Source organism: Pelodiscus sinensis, chromosome 2, assembly GCF_049634645.1.
Source record: "Pelodiscus sinensis isolate JC-2024 chromosome 2, ASM4963464v1, whole genome shotgun sequence".
Classification (NCBI taxonomy): Eukaryota; Metazoa; Chordata; order Testudines; family Trionychidae; genus Pelodiscus; species Pelodiscus sinensis.
The window spans coordinates 90,422,933-90,439,294 of record NC_134712.1 but is presented as its reverse complement, the minus strand read 5'-3'; the positions used below and the strand labels follow the sequence as shown (position 1 = coordinate 90,439,294).

Here is a 16,362-nt window from a genome sequence, read left to right as displayed (position 1 = left end):
AATTAAAATTCTGCGAGATATATAGAATAAATATTCCACTGCAATTCATTTCCAGATTCATGTCTGATGGAAACTTATTTACATGACTATACAACTCAAGCAGTATAGCAAAAGGAAAACTACTACAACACACTCATATATTGGTTTCAGATTCAAAAAGTAGGGTCCCCATGAACTATAAATACCACTGAATTTTTAGCCGTCTGGACAGTTTTTCTTCAAAACTCATTCCAGACACAGATGGGAATGCTGTTTCTAACTACTAAAGGTCAACTCTGAATACTGAGACTGTAGAACAATTGACATTGTTAGCAGGAAACAGGGAGATCTTTCATCCAATGCACATTACAGCTGCTGCAGATGCTAGTGTAGCTTCCATCTGTGATGGTGATGAATGGTGTACAAGTGAGTTATTGCTGAGATACTGCAACACAGAAAGAAGGAATCTTCCAAACGAGAGAATTGACTTTATCGGGAGACCAGGTAGGAAATTCAATTTTTTTCAGTTGCATGTCTGTTTTTCTTCCCTCTAAAAAAAAGGGCAATTTACACTTAGTAGATTCTCCCCTCTAGCCACTCATTTAGGCTGAATATTTTCAATGGAAGGAATTATGATTTAGGAAGCGGCATAGGAAGTAGTGCGATTTTACCTGCTCTATGAGTTTAGTGGCCTAGTTACATTTCACTCACGTGTACATTATTTAGGGAAGGTGTCGATTCCAATAATCTATAGATGTTTAAGGAAATCAACTTTAGAAAGCAATGGGAAAAAACACTGACATATGTGATCAACTATATGAGGCATTTCTATCATGGATATTGATCAACAAAGGCATGATGCTACAAGGTACTGAATACCTTCTATGAGGTGCTGTGCATATTTAACTGGTTACAAGTGGGAACTGAGGGTATGCGGTAGCTCACTGAATCATGCCCCAAATCACAATCATTCTTTACATTCAGTACTTATGCCCTCTGCCCTTCCTCTCACCTGCTTCCTGCCAATCTGCCACACTGCAGTTTTAACAAGTTATTAAGTTCCCTCTTCTTGATACACCCTTCCCTGGCATCAATTATGCCTGGAATCCTACCCCTGTAGCCTTCTAGTTTCAAGATCCAGCATTGTTGTATTATTTATTTCTGCCCTACGTTCTTCTAGCCTTTCCACCTCCTCTCCCCATCACTGATTTGAATTTCTCACTCTCTAGGCCACAAGCTGATTGTCTGCAATTATTTTAAAAGTGTTTGGGTTTACCAAGCTAACCCATCTCTTTTACCGAGTTGTATTTCTTATGTTCTTATTAAAGTATATTTATAATTTGTTTAGTTGCAGGAAATTTTGCAGTGTCATGAAAGTACAGGTTTTGATTCAAGAAGTTAAAGCTTTATAACAGTTAAAAAAACTATCTACATCATATCTGCAGGTGCAAAGTAAATATCATTAGGTCAAACAAATAAGTTCTCAAGCAGCATTTTTCTTCCTTAGTCTCTGTACATTTTGGTTATTAATGGAAACATTTATCGGTGTTTGTGTATGGTTACGTTTACCTGTACTTCCACTTATCAATCCTTCCAAGCCACCAGGGCTTCTGCACTCAGGTAGAGTAGAGTTATTACCAACATCAGAAGCACCAAAGGATTGAGTTGCACCACAAACTGAACTGGCTTTCTGGGAAAAGGGGAAGGTATGTGGCTACCTTTGGTTGCTGTTTCCTTGGGTTTTATATAAAGTGGAATTGATCTCAACTTGAGAACTGACCCATTGAGCTTGATCCAATACCACTGAAGAAGCCTTTCCACTGATTTAAGTGGACATCAGATCAGATCTGTTGATTTCATTAGGAGTGCAGCACTTGTCAGGATACATTAAGATAGAGAATGTTAAAGGATTCTGTTTTATATTTCCGTATCCATTAGTGGAGAAGTATAAGTTTGACAGAAGGCATTTTCTAGTCCATGGACAGAGAACTCAGTAAAAATGTTTTTAAAATTCATTTGCATACTGATCATATATTTTCCAAGTTTCTCATTCTTGCAATTTCATGGAAGCAGGAAAAATTCACCAGCCATGCTTTTAATCATCACAAATAATTCAATTGGTAAAGGTAAGGATCTAGTTCTTACTTTCCTTATTCTTCTTCTACTTAATTCCTACACAAAATTCTAACTCTTTGGGTACGTCTAGACTACAGGGTTTTGTCAACAGAAGTTTTGTCGACAGATACTGTCGACAAAGCTTCTGTCGACAAAGAGCGTCTAGACTACATTCAGTTCTGTCGACAAAGCAAGCTGCTTTGTCGACATGGCAGTGTAAACGCAAGGACAGTTTACATGCAATAACACCTTCTGTCGACAGAACTCTGTCGACAGAAGGCGTTATGCCTCGTAAAATGAGGTTTACCAGCGTCGACAAAACTGCTGAGTTCTGTCGACATTATGTCGACAGAACTCAGTGGTAGTGTAGACGCAGGTATAGTTTTGTCAACAAAAGTGGACTTTTGTCGACAAAACTCTAGTCTAGACACACCCTTAGTGACAGACTTGTTTCTACATGACCAATTTTGATGTCACAAAGAGGTGTAGGAAATAAAAATAGGGATTAAGAAGTAAGTATAGATGAAACCCTACACAGAGTTCCTGTTTAAAATGACTTTTTTTTAATCATGAAGACTATAGGGAAGAGAAACCTAAATATAATTCACCTACTATGACATAAGAGTAACATTCTTACTATGGGCCATGTTTTTGAGTTCTTATGTAAATGGTCAGTGGCTTTTTTTTTTTTAAGAACTAGAATATGGAGTTACCACAAGCCCTGCCTTAGAATAAGGGGCAGCACATGTTTTAAAAATCACACTTTGGTCAATAGTTAATCCCTCAACTTTCATCATTACTCCAGTGAGATGTAATATGTCAATTCGTTCTCTTGTGCAAGTTGCTTCTCCTTCCTTGTCCTCTTAGCCCTGCTGACCAAAACACCATTCTGTGGAGTCTCCCTGTCTGCCCCTCCCTATCTGTTGCCCCTACCACACAGATGAGCAATGAGGCACCACCTTGAACAGTAACCATAACTGATACATCTCTGTCATAGTTCTCAGGCCTCTGACCAGTCAGGTGCTCAGAAGTTATTAGAATGCCTCCATCTGCCTAAGTAGGAGCACCAGTGTCACAACGTATTTCATTGTATTAGAGGGTCTTTTTGGGTTGATGAGCATGGGCCTTTTGGCTCCCACTCTCTACTCAGTTACTAAGTTCTTATTCCATCCTTGACATGAATGATAGGACTGGAAGGGCAAGACCAGCCTTGCCCACTAATGTTCTTTAACCCCTTCATTACTGGTATAGGATTTATATATCACATCATAGGCTGTTTATACACCTCTATACTCCCTTTTGTTAGTTTCCAGCCTCTCCTCTTTAGATGCCTATTGAAATAAAGGACATCTCTGCTGCACTACTCCATGGTGTATTCTGAAAAAAAGGCCAGAGAAGTACATATCAGGTGCTAAAAGATGGATACATACAGCAATAATTATTTTCATCTAAGGAACTCAAAACACTTTAGAATCAGCTGGCCAAGACCTCCAATGGTGTAAATTAGTACAACTCCAAAGTCGGCACAGAATGAAACACAATAAAGTAAATCTTGAAACCTCTCAGTGAAATATTGGGAAATGGGGCACAGAGGCAAAGGGCACTTTCTAAACTTGTTTTTTAGACCTTAGATTACTCTTGCATCTTCCAGTTACCCTTTCACATAAGGCATGTCATAGGCACAAAAGAATTTAACTTACTCATCAGCACTCCTGGAAATGATATTGACCCAGTTCTGAAGTGATATATTTATACGAATTACTTTTCTGGGTTGTCCTGGTGATTAGACATTTATTGACGAGTCAAATATTCAGCCACTGGATAGATTTTAAAGAGTTTTGTAATCTACTTTTTGTGTTTAAAAACAGGGTCTAACTTTCCAACCAGACAAACATGGCACAGTTATTTGTATAGTTGTCATATTTTATTACGCGGAGAATCTTCCTGTTCTATTATGCAAGATGCCAGACCTTCATAGTAAGTGTGGCCTTAAGGAACATGAAGAAATTCCAAATGAAGAAAAAATGAAAATTAATGCTCATGGTGGTCACGGTAAGACCTTCAAAGGGCAAAAATCCCCATGCAAAACCAACAGTGTGGTACAATCAGTGATCTTATTTCAGAGTCATTCCTCACTGCTACACTGTTATATTAGCCACTAGAAATTTCCATTTAATTAAAAATGTTATTTCCCCATTGAAACTTCTCTATGATATCAACACAATAGAAATAATAAGGCAAATTTTGAAGTATTGTATTAATTTTATCATTATTAAATATAATTTATTTTTGTTTTCTTTTGTTTTAAGAAAAACAAAAAAGAACACTTTTTTCCGCTGGCATAAGTTGCAGTTAGCAATACTACATTGTCCTACAATTGCAACAAGAAAAAAAAACCCAGAGCCACTAAGAAGCAATTCTTAGTCTTTCCCATCCCTGGCAGATCTCTCAGATGAGTTAGCAATATGTCCCCACCAACAGTACCAATAGGCCACTAGCAGAGCTATTAAAGTAAATAGGAAGCTTTTATTTTTGACCCAAATAGTGACTTTTTAAAAACTTAAACCAAATTTGAGACTGTGAAACTGGTCAGTGTGTAGAAATTAGGAATGAAGATTAAGATGAAGCTACCCAATGATGGCCTGCCCAATAACTTTCCACAGAAAGGGAAAGTTCACAATGGGTGGCTGTTAATAGTAATTAACATTAAGCAAAAAGCTTAACCCCTATTTGCTTGGGAGCAGCCTCTTCCAGAGGGAGATTTAATACAATGGCCACCACTTACCTCTGTTTCTCTTCACCACGGTGCCTTTAAGAACACACTCAGTTTCCAGTTGCCCTGTCAGCCTAAAGTTCTTTAATTCATATTTCAGCAGCAAGGCAGTAAAAGATTTAGTTTATATAAATATATAATCTAATAGTTGATGTATATACTATTTTCACAGCTAATAAGTTAATAACCTAGTGAAGTAGCTAACATAATTGAATACAAACATAATAGATGTTGAACCTCCTTAGCCAACATCCTTGGGACCTGAGGCTCTGCTTCTCCAGGGGTGCCAGGTCTTTCCTGTACTGGCCTCCAAAGGCACCACAGATCCCCTGCTCCAGCTGCTGGCCCCTGTAGCTTCCCTGCTTCTGTCACCGGGGTACCGGGCTCAACTACTTCACGTGCTGGGGCACCACAGCAATGCTGCTCCAAAGTACTACCACTCACTGCTCTGGCTGTCAGGGATTCTGCACTCAGGCCACCAGGGTCCCATTCTTTTCTCATCTGTCAATACTATTTGGGTGTGACTACACAGCAGCGTTATGTTGAAGTAACAATGAGAGCAGCAATTCCATCATTTCAAAATAAATTTGAAATAATGGATGGCTTATTTTGAAATCTGTAAAACTCATTGCATGAGGAATTATGCCTCTTTGAAATAGGTATTTCGAAATAGTGGTAGTGTGGGCGCTACACTGCTGCTACTTCGAAATAACTACAGGCAGTCCCCGGGTTACATGGATCCGACTTACATCAGATCCCTACTTACAAACGGGGTGAGGCAACCCCACACTAGCTGCTTCCCCCCAGCAGACCAGGGAGATGCAAAGCTAGCGCCCCCCCCCCCCCCCCCCCCAGCAGACCAGGGAGACGCGGAGTGGCTTTTCTCAGCAGACACCTCAGCTTGAGAATAAAGGACTGAGGGAAGTGAGGTGTGGGAGAATAAAACTGAGCTCTGGATAAATGTTTGGCTAGAGTTTCCCCTACAATATGTACCAGTTCTGACTTACATACAAATTCAACTTAAGAACAAACCTACAGTCCCTATCTTGTACGTAACCCAGGGACTGCCTGTATTCCCCCAGGCCATTGAAAGTAATTACTTCCCAGTGCTTCCTGAAGCTCTAAATCGAGATTTCACATCCACATTGGGAGAGACTGCCTCGGACTAATTATGAGGCTTTTCTGTAGTGTGGAAATGCTATTTTGAAATAATAGCTCATTTTGAAATAAACATTTGTGTAGATGTACCCCTAGTCTCAAACCACAGGTTTTTCCCTGTGAATGCTTCAGCTCCAAAACACACATAGGATTGGCAATGATGCTGGACCAGGCATGTTGTCAGATGAGGAAAGTCCAGTTACAACCTGTAATCATACTGATTAATTAATAACTTAGGCTGCTTGGAATGAAAACATTGTGTAATTTAATTATTATATCCTGCAAAAAGCCACAGGAAATGCACTGAAAGCCATTTGAAGTTTGCAAGCTGTAGTCTGTGTCACTGGTCCACAGTCACTAGGCCGTTCACTAGAATTACTAGTTAGGAATTACTAGTGAACTAGTGAATTAGTTAGTAATTATTAACTAGTTGCTAGTTAGTAATTCTAGTGAACAGCTTATTGGTTCTAGACCAGAATTATTAATTTCTAGGGGTTTGGATCTCAGAGAAATGTAGGGGATACTTCTTGTATCGATGACAGCAGTGATCTAAAAACATAGAAAGTCTCTCTCTACTTTGTAATCAGTCAAATTTGAAATGAGGGTAAATTTTTGCCACTAGTGCAGTAGTCTCCTTTCTTTCCTCTTCCTTTGTCACAGATTTTTTTTTTTTTTTTTTTTACCAATGGATGAGGGTCATTTTCAGCGTCTGTGACATTTAGGGGACACTGCATCAATGTCTGAAGACAAAAATACATATCTATTTTAAAAGTGAGAATTTGGCCCTTATACACCTCCGGCGCCTCTTCAGTTTTAGCCCAGAACTTTGGGTGATGAATTAAAAGTCGTGATGGTTGTTCTCAAAGCAGTCATTGAATTTTCTGTAAAAGATGATGTAAGCTCTGTGAATAAAGACAGCTTCCCCACTTATCACTCCTGATTAGCCATTCATTGACTTATAAACAGCTATTCCCTCCCTCTTTCTCCCTCGCCCCACTTTCTGTTCTAAATCTGTTTTGTCACTTTAATAATGTGTTCACTTTTTTATTGTATTCCTTTGGTATATATGGTCATGCCATTTCTCTTTCAGAATATGATCTGAGGAAGTGTGTTTGGCCTACGAAAGCTCATTACCTATTAAACCATCTTGTTAGTCTTTAAAGTGCTACATAGTTTTTCCTTTTATTTCCTTTCAATGAGCACAGTCAAAAAAGTTTTCCCTTCCCTTGATTAAGATTCTATTTGAAAATTTGGCTCATTTGTTTAAAAGCTTAAGCACTTGATGTACCATAGAATAAGTGATAGTACTCAGAGGTATTACAGAAACAAAACAGCAGGCAGGGGAAGACAGAGTGTGCAGGACTGAGTGTCAATACAGTTTTATGTGCATGAAATGTGTGGTGATCTTTATTAGAATGGCACAAGGAACATCAGGTTGCAGTAAAATAATCTTGATGACACGGTTTGAAAATTGTAGGCCATTTATTTCTGATTCCCAAGGTTTTGCAGTATACTCATAGGGAACTTAAATTAATTACTCCAATTTCTGATTTTACAAGTATAAAAGAAAAGATGGACAGGAAATAAAATATGCCTAAGAAATATAAATGTGGCAGATAATTATTATATAGGAGCTGTTTGCCCTAATACTGTAGAATACAATGCAAATTTTCTGAATCCTGAATCTGATGGCAGTATGGGTGATTCAGCCTCTTTCTGGGTAATGTTTACATACAAAAAGAAAAAATAATGAAGAACAATTGCTTAGTTTATTGCATATTATGATACAAATACTAACTTTATGAACACTAAAAATACCCAATCTAAATTGGATGGCATAGATTGGACACTCTGCTTAGTGTAATGCATATTTTTAACAATGAAGCAATAAAAAAGTTAGAGAAATGTTTTAAATATAACCTTTATAATGAGAACTTTATGAGGAAGTCTCTCTCTTGCCTATAAATTCTTTCTGAAGATTTGCTTTGTGCATACCGTATCCTATGTTCAAGGACCCCAAGAAGAGAAATAAAATTTAAAAATATAAGTAGAAAAATTTAGGTAAAAAATTAGTCTGTCTGTCTCAGGGCAAATGAGAAGGCAAATCAGACCATGGCCAAATGGTACAATTTTGGCTTGCAACTCTTTAGGATGTGCTCAAATTGCACAGTGTTTGGTATCATTTTAAAAATGTATGTTGGGGGATGGGAGGGAAAGAGAGAGAAAGAGAGAGGGAAAGAGAGAGAGAGATGAGATCTGAATTTAGAAGCAAATCCATCTTTTATTTTAAACCAATTGAATCAGGTTCAGTGTTTCCAAAGGACTTTTAGTTACAATTTGCAAACAATTATTTCTCTGAGGGCAGGACTGACTAGTTAAGAAAGGTAAATATTTAATCATAGAACAGTGCAATGTACTTACTCGACTTAAATCTAGTTTGATTGGTGGGATAGTTTTGAACGAGGAAAATATCTCTCTTTAACTTGTTACACTGGTTACATTTAATTTACTTTGCTTTAAGTTCACACTATGGTAAAACAAAATACAGTAACAACATGCTATGCTTCATACTTAATGTCATTTTGTTCATTGCCAGTTTTCCTTTACACTTTACTATAGGAAAAATCTTGAAATTACACTGTACAACATGTCAAGAGATGTATACCCATGACATGTAAGCAAAAGAGTACAAAACAACCAACTTCCATAGATAATACTCCCATATTTTAGATCATTATTTCCATTCAGTAAAAAGGTAGACTTTGTTTACTAGTTTGTTTTGACATTTGAGTTCAGCCATCATTATGGCAGAGCAGTAACCCATTAGGTCATTTACATCATGCACATGGGTGTCTGAGTAATACAACATTCAAAGGGTAATTGAGAACAGAATAGTGATTGTATCCCATCAAACCAAGCTTTATAATCAAGAAAATAATACTTGGAATGTAGTAATAGGGCATGTAGATAGAATGTCTGATTGGCTGATATTTACACCAGGAATTTGGATTTAAATTCGACAAGAACACTTGAGAGAAAAAAATGAAAAGAAAAAAGATTTTTCAAAAAGAATTGTATTTACAGATACATTTATTCAAAACTAGGCTCATTTTAGTCTGTAAAAATTGATGGTAGAAGACTGAAGTCTAAAGCTCTGGCAGTTCAGTTGTGGGAGAGCATCAGCAGTTAGCACTGCAATTATCTGTATATCGTCAACTAGCAAATAACATATTTATTAATTCATTTATTTATTTATCCAATTACATTTAAGTTAGTGATGTTAAAACCATAAAACAGTTAAATGATAAGTACTTAACTAGTTAACCATGTCATCATAAGGCTTGCCACCCAGCCTGCTACCTGGCTCCATCACAGGCGTGGGTTCCTGCTGGGGATGTAACCAGCTAGACTGCTAACTGTTTAACTGATAAATGACTGCTTATCGGTTAATGGCCTGGGTTAACAACAACAACCCCTCCCCACCTGCTTTGCATTTAAAGTTCAGACTGGCAGGCTGTCTCAGTCCCAGCCCACTGGTCTGAGTTTTCAATAAAGAGCATGAAGAGGAGCCATCTGCCACCCCATCCTGCTGCCTCTGTGGGATGCTAGAGCAGCCTATGTCTGCTGGGAGCTCACGCCCCTTGTGGATGGGGGGTGCTGCAACCCTGCACTGCTGGTAGGGGCTCCCCTGAATGGTCTTCATTGAAAACTCTGACCGGTAGGCTGGGACTGCTGGTCTAAGTTTTAAATGCAGAGCACAGGGGAGAGAGGCGGCTTGTTGCAGTTAACCGGGACCCGTAACCATTAAGCAATTATGTATGGGTTAAATGGTTATCCAGCTAGCTGTTAACATCCCTATTTAAGACCACTCATTAAACTTTTTGAAAAGACACAAATTCAACCTTCGGTTGTCTCCATTCTTTCCTGATGACCATTAAAACAGACAATCTTAGCAGTGTGTCTGGAATAGCAAAAAATTGGGTCTATTTCTAACCTTGTGGGAGATGGAGGCCATTATAGGGAATGTTTTTCAAGCAGCTCGCTCACTTCTGTAGTGAAGAAGAAGCTCCAGAATTTCTGTTCCATGAATAATCAAGTCAAGTTTACAAGTCTAAATTTTACATTGTCATACTATACCACAGCAAACACCGTTAAACAGGTGGTACCTCTCAGATCCAGGACTCTCTAATCCAGTCACATCTGTGGTCTGTCAGGAACATGGATGTTGCCAGACTGGAGAGTCAATGGACCAGAGAACCCTGGCAGCTGAAGCGTGGGCTGTCTGGGAAACTGGCGGCAGAAGGGCCATTGGCTGGGGGTCTGTCCAGGACTGGGAGCAGAGCTGAGACAGCAACTGGGAGGTGGCTGTCAGTCAGGAGAAAAGCTAGGGGGCTGCAGCAGAAGGACTGGCAGCTAGAGACCATCTGGGACCAAGAGTGGAATCAAGCCAGAAGCCTAGGGCCAGGGAGCCTTCTTGGGGCCAGCAACAGAGCCAGGACTGCAGACCAGTGCCAGTGAGCCTACCCAAAGCTTACAGCGGAGCTCTAGGACAGGGCCCAGTGAGAGTTGGAAGCAAGGAGGAGAACCTGCCAGGGGGACTGGTAGCCTCCCTGGGAGATTCTAGAGGCTGGCAGTAGAGGAGCTGGAATTGACGTCTCCAGGTCTGACAAATCCCCTTGTTTCAGACTGATTAGGTCCTGAGGATGTTATAGAATCACAGAGATGGAAGAGACCTCAGAAGGTCATCAAGTCCAGCTCCCTGCCCAAGGCAGGACCAATCCCAACTAAAACAACCCAGCCAGTGTTTTGTCAATCCGAGACTTAATCTTTAGGTATAGAGAGCCCACCACCTCCCTAGCTAACCCATTCCAGTACTTCACCACCCTCCTAGTGAAACAGCTTTTCCTAATATCCAACCTAGACCTCTCCCACTGTAACTTGAGACAGCCTGTACCATGAACAGCCTGTCTCCATCCTCTTTGGAACCTCCCTTCCGGAAATTAAAAATCCCCCTCTTCTGCAGACTAAACAAACCCAAATCCCTCAGTCTCTCCTCATAGGTTATGCACTCCAGCCCCCTAATCATTTTGTTCGCCCTCCGCTGGACCCTCTCTAATGCATCCACATCCTTTCTGTAGTGGGGGCCCCAGAACTGGACACAATACTCCAGATGTGGCCTCACCAGAGCTGAATAAAGGAGAATAATCACCTCTCTAGATCTGCTGGAAATACTCCTCCTACTGCATCCTAATATGCCATTAGCCTTCCTGGCTCATATCCAGCTTCTCATCCACTGTAATCCCCATGTTCTTTACTATAGAACTGCTACTTATCCATTCAGTTCCCAGCCTGTAACAATGCTTGGGATTGTTTCGTCCCAAGTGCAGGTCTCTACACTTGTCCTTGTTGAACCTCATCAGATTTATTTTGGCTCAGTCCTCTAATCTGTCTAGGACACTCTGGCACTATCTCTGCCCTCCAGACTATCTACCTCTCCCTCTAGCTTAGTGTCATCTGCAAACTTGCTGAGGGTGCAATCCATCCCCTCATCCAGTCATTAATAAAAATGTTGAACAAAACTGGTCCTAGAACAGATCCTTGGGGTACTTCCTGATAACTCCCCTGCATTCTCAAGCAATATATTTATACTTCTCCCTAGTCATCTGTCCAATTTTCCACTTCTTGTAAGCTTCCTTTTTTTGTTTAAGCTCACCAAGGATTTCCCTGGTAAGCCAATCTGGTTACTTACCATATTTGCTTTTCTTGCTGCACATCAGGATGGTTTCTTCCTGTGCCTTAAATAAGGCCTCTTTAAAAAACTGCCAGCTCTCCTGGACTGCTTTTCCCTTCATATAAGCATCCAAGGGAATCCAGCCCATCAATTCTCTGAGCTAGTCAAAGTCTGCTTCAGGATATGTATTTTGCTGCTCTCCTTTCTTCCTTTGGTCAGGATCCTGAAATCTACCATCTCATGATCACTTCTTCCCAGGTTGTCACCCACCTCTACTTCCCCTACTAGTTCCTCCCTGATTGTGAGCAGCATCCCACCAAGTCTCCATTATTTCAATCAAATCATAGTTCTTTGACTGGAACAGGGCTTCTAGTTCTTCCTGTTTGTTTCCCAGGCTTCTTGTATTTGTGTACAAATACCTTAGATAACCAGTTGATTGCTCTACCTTCTCCATTCGAGTCAGGTGTCCTCCTTTGTTGCTCGTTCCTCCTTGTGTTTGTTCCCAGTATCTGACTTCCTCACTTACCTCAGGGCTTTGGTCACCATCCCCCAAGGAACCTAGTTTAAAGCCCTTTTCACTAGGTTTGCAAGCCTGCCCTCAGGGATGCTCTTTCCTCTCTTGGTTAGGTGGATCCCATCTCTTCCTAACTATCCTTGTTCCCAGAACTGAGTCTCATGGTCAAAGAAACCAAAGCCCTCTCTCCGACACCACCTGTACAACCGCACATTTACTTTCTTAATTCGATGATCCCTACCTGTACCTTTTTCATCAACCAGAATGATGGACGAGAACACCACTTGTGCTTCAAATTCCTTGATCCTTCTTCCCAGTGCTACATAATCTGCTATGACCCACTCAAGGTCATTCTTAGCCATATTGTTAGTTCCTACATGGAGAAACAGGAAGGGGTAGCGATCCAAAGGTTTGATTAGTTTTGAAAGACTCTTGGTCACATCCTGAATGTGAGCTCCTGGTAAGCAGCACACTTCTCAAGATTGCAGGTCTGGACAGTAGATGGATGACTCAGTCCCTCTTAGGAAGGAGTCCCCGACCACCACCACCTATCTTCTGTACCCAACCTGTACCCTTATACACTTAATATTGCCTTCTTCTTTGGATTTCCTTACTAGAACCATTTATATACTTCAATAGCTTTCTATGGTTTGTTTGATGCCTATTCATATGAAAATGGCTCTGCTGGATCCAAGCATTAGAGGTGTATGGAATGTGTTACATACTAAGTGAGGTTTTGTTACCAGACTATTGCAGAGAGCAGAATGTGTGTTGGCAGTTTTTTTTTATTCACAACACCGGCTTTTATCTCAGTCTTATTTTTTATAAAACCAAAGAGGTTCAAAATAAGAAAGAAGAGTCAGAGACTGGTTTGGACAAGATGTTGTTGGAATTCTAATGTCCTCACTTTCAATATAGCTGGGAAGTTTCTCAAGAATTATAAATCCATGTGTTTTTAAATGAAATAGCCTATGAAGTAAATCTAAGAGTAAAACTATTGTTATTTTTTTTAGCTATGCAAAACATAAGCAGTAAAAGTAATATTTTTACTTTTTTTAATTTTAACAGGCTGTTCAGGTTATTCAAGAGAATTTAAATAAGTGTTAACAGAAGACTTTGCTCAAATCTCAGACTAGACCTGCATTATTTTGTGGGGTTAGGCTTGCGAAGGAGAGAGTGGAAAACATTTTAATTAAAAATATGCACATATCTCTAAACTTCTTGCATTAGGCCAGTATAATAAAAAGAAAGAGGATTCGATCCAGCAAAGCACTTTCATAAGAATTTAATGCTAAGCACATGGATAGAGCCATTGACTTTCATGGAAATATATATGTGCTTAAAGGTAAATTCATGCTAAAATATCCTGATAGATCAAGGCCACAGCAATGAACGCCTAGTAAGTTCATGAATGCAGTGAAAGGGAATTTTTTCTCCCACTGTTCTTGACGACAAAATCAAGGGCATTCTGATATATTTCAGGAAGCTCTGCTATCCAGATCAAATGCTAGGGATGCTAAATAAATAACCATTTAAACATTGGGATGCCCTCCTCAAAATAAGCATCCTGAGATTCTCTCATTCTTTTACACAGTGACCATGCTGAGCTGATATGTCTGGTATTGAAATAGTGAGTGAAATTCTGACAGACTAGAGAGACAGGCCGACAGTGTTCCCTGCCTTTGTTTGCCACATGGCCCTCTTGATTATAGCTTTGGCCTTTGTCAACAACTTCTTTACGTTAAAGGGCCAAGAAGCCCAGAAGTTTAAGTGAGCATGAAACTCTCACATGAAATACAAACAAATGGCAGTCCAACAATTTGCCTAAAATAATGGGAGACGATTAATATATATTTGTTCTTCTGAGCTGGCTCCAAGTCCCACTGAATTCAACCCTGAAACTCTCGGTACTTAAATGGGAATAGGTCCAGTAAGGGGACTGCATGCACAAAAGAAAGTTCCCAGAATTCTAGTGGCAACACATTTAAAGGTTGCAAAATACTCAACATTCTGGTCAGCTCTAACTGGGATGGAAAAAGCTGTACTTGGAACAGTGGAAGAGAAATTAAAAAAAGGCTGAGCCATGCTCCTTTCCCCCATGGCCTTCTATGAGAGCGGACAAGGAGACATAGAGAGAGCACAAGTGTCCACTTCCTCCGTTCACATACCTCAAGTCCCTCAAGCAGCCAGAGCAGAAGTCACACACAGGGTTTTTTTTTCATTAGCTAGATTTGTTTGCCAATATATCAAGCTCAGATAAAACCTGACAAGTTTTGTCCTCAAGCTATGGTTAGAACAAATCGCACGCTCAGTACATAGTGACAGTGAAATGGGGCAGTGCAAAGCACCTTGTATCAGGATAGTAATATGACTAGCACAGGCAGTTAATCATTATACAACTCTTAACATCTTGACTGATGAAATGTCAGCCAGGACACTTTAGCCTTCCTGCAAATAAATATTTTTAGAACATCAGATGAAGACCAGACTCAGAAGTCTCCCAGTATAACTGGGACGTATGTTTTGTTTAAGGCACCAACTCTCATTTAAACATATGATATAGTCCACAGAATAAGGCACCATCTTTTTAGCAAGAGATATCAGTGGACAACACTAGCGAAAATCTGCCAGAGAGCACCCTACATATAAAACCAGAGAGCACCCTACCATAAGATCAAACTAAACTGATCACAAATTCTATCACAGGTTAGTGAACATAAGTAATTTTTGAAGTATAAAATGCCCATTCAGCTCAGCATGCATATTTCTGTATGGTTTATCTCATTCCCATGGTTCAACTTCTTATCTTTTCATCATATCCATCAATCTCTTCCTTGTTTAGAAATAATTTGATGCTAGACAACCTCTTGAACTATTTATACTCTTTCCTTTATTCATATGTCCTTGTATCTTTGTTATGGACTTATTAGCTTTGTATGAACCAATTTTGTTCCAGTTCTTTGTTTGCTGCTGGTGTATAATATTAAGAAATGCTCTCTGCTTGCTGAATCTTTCACCAATGTATATCAATTTTGTCAGGGCCGTTCATAAATTGGAAAATGAGATTTGTGATCTGAGGACATGTCTTTAGACATGCTAATAGAGCTCATGTGTTCTCTTCAAACAATACCTAACATAGTAATATTGCAAAGTGGGTTTTTTTCCCTCATCTATATCCACATGGACACACAATTCACACTGTTAAAAAATCTTTCTAACCGATAAGAAGATTATCAATAAGCCCAAATCATGTTCTACTGGTGCTTGATATTGAGGGGTATTGATATAATTTCAGAAACACACAGGTTTAGACTTTCTGCTCCCACTATCTGCCAACTTTTCATTTCAACTGGAGGCAGCAAAGAGGGATGATAACAGGAAAACCGTTACAGTTCCTAGATTCTCTGCCTGGTTCTGTGCCAGCACTTGTCTCTGTAGACTTGGAGCTGCCTAGGTGCTGTCCTAGGCTGTGCTAGTTGGGAGTAGTCCACATCTGACCCTCACCAGTAGTACACTTTGCTTATATCTCCTTTATCCTGGGGTTGCAATGAAGGGCAATGTTGGTGCTGGTTGCATGCTGACAGAGCACTACTGTGTGCAAAGGGAATCCCCATTTCGGGAGATACAGCAGTTTTCTGTTCTCTGTGCACCACCCTTGTGATAAAAGAGAGAGTGGTGAGGGCAAGAGAATATGCACAATATACAGTAAATTAAATATGATCATAGGTATATTTCAGAGCACATTAATTTTTTCATATAAGACTGCCCCTGTAAACACTTACTCGTGCACTTAATTCTTTGATCATGAGCAATCTCATTTTCATTAATCATATGCACACACATTTGCAGGTTTGGGACCTAATGTAGCTTGTTTCTCAAACTCTCAAAGACATTCAAGTTTGGGTTTATTTGGAAAATGGATTTTATTTAATTCAGTTGATTGGTAACAATGGGCTGAGCAGGCTGTATTTGCTGGAAAGATTTTTATTTGTAGCTCTTTGATTTGTACCTGACTTACACAGGCATAGTCTGAAATTTACCTACATTTGGTGGCTTTTTTTGTGAGCTATTAAAATATAGTTGGTCATGACA

At 39.7% G+C, this 16,362-nt stretch overlaps 1 protein-coding gene across 2 annotated transcripts in view; it reads left to right on the top strand.

Moving 5' to 3' along the window:
* The first annotated feature begins 207 nt into the window (after positions 1-207).
* CDH19 (cadherin 19) overlaps positions 208-16,362 on the top strand; it is a 168,098-nt gene continuing 151,943 nt past the window's right edge. The window contains exon 1 of one of the 2 annotated variants that reach the window (XM_075921031.1): positions 208-483. The gene's annotated coding sequence lies outside the window, so the exon portion shown is untranslated. The remainder of the gene's footprint in view (positions 484-16,362) is intronic. The other variant, XM_075921029.1, reaches the window with a different exon arrangement.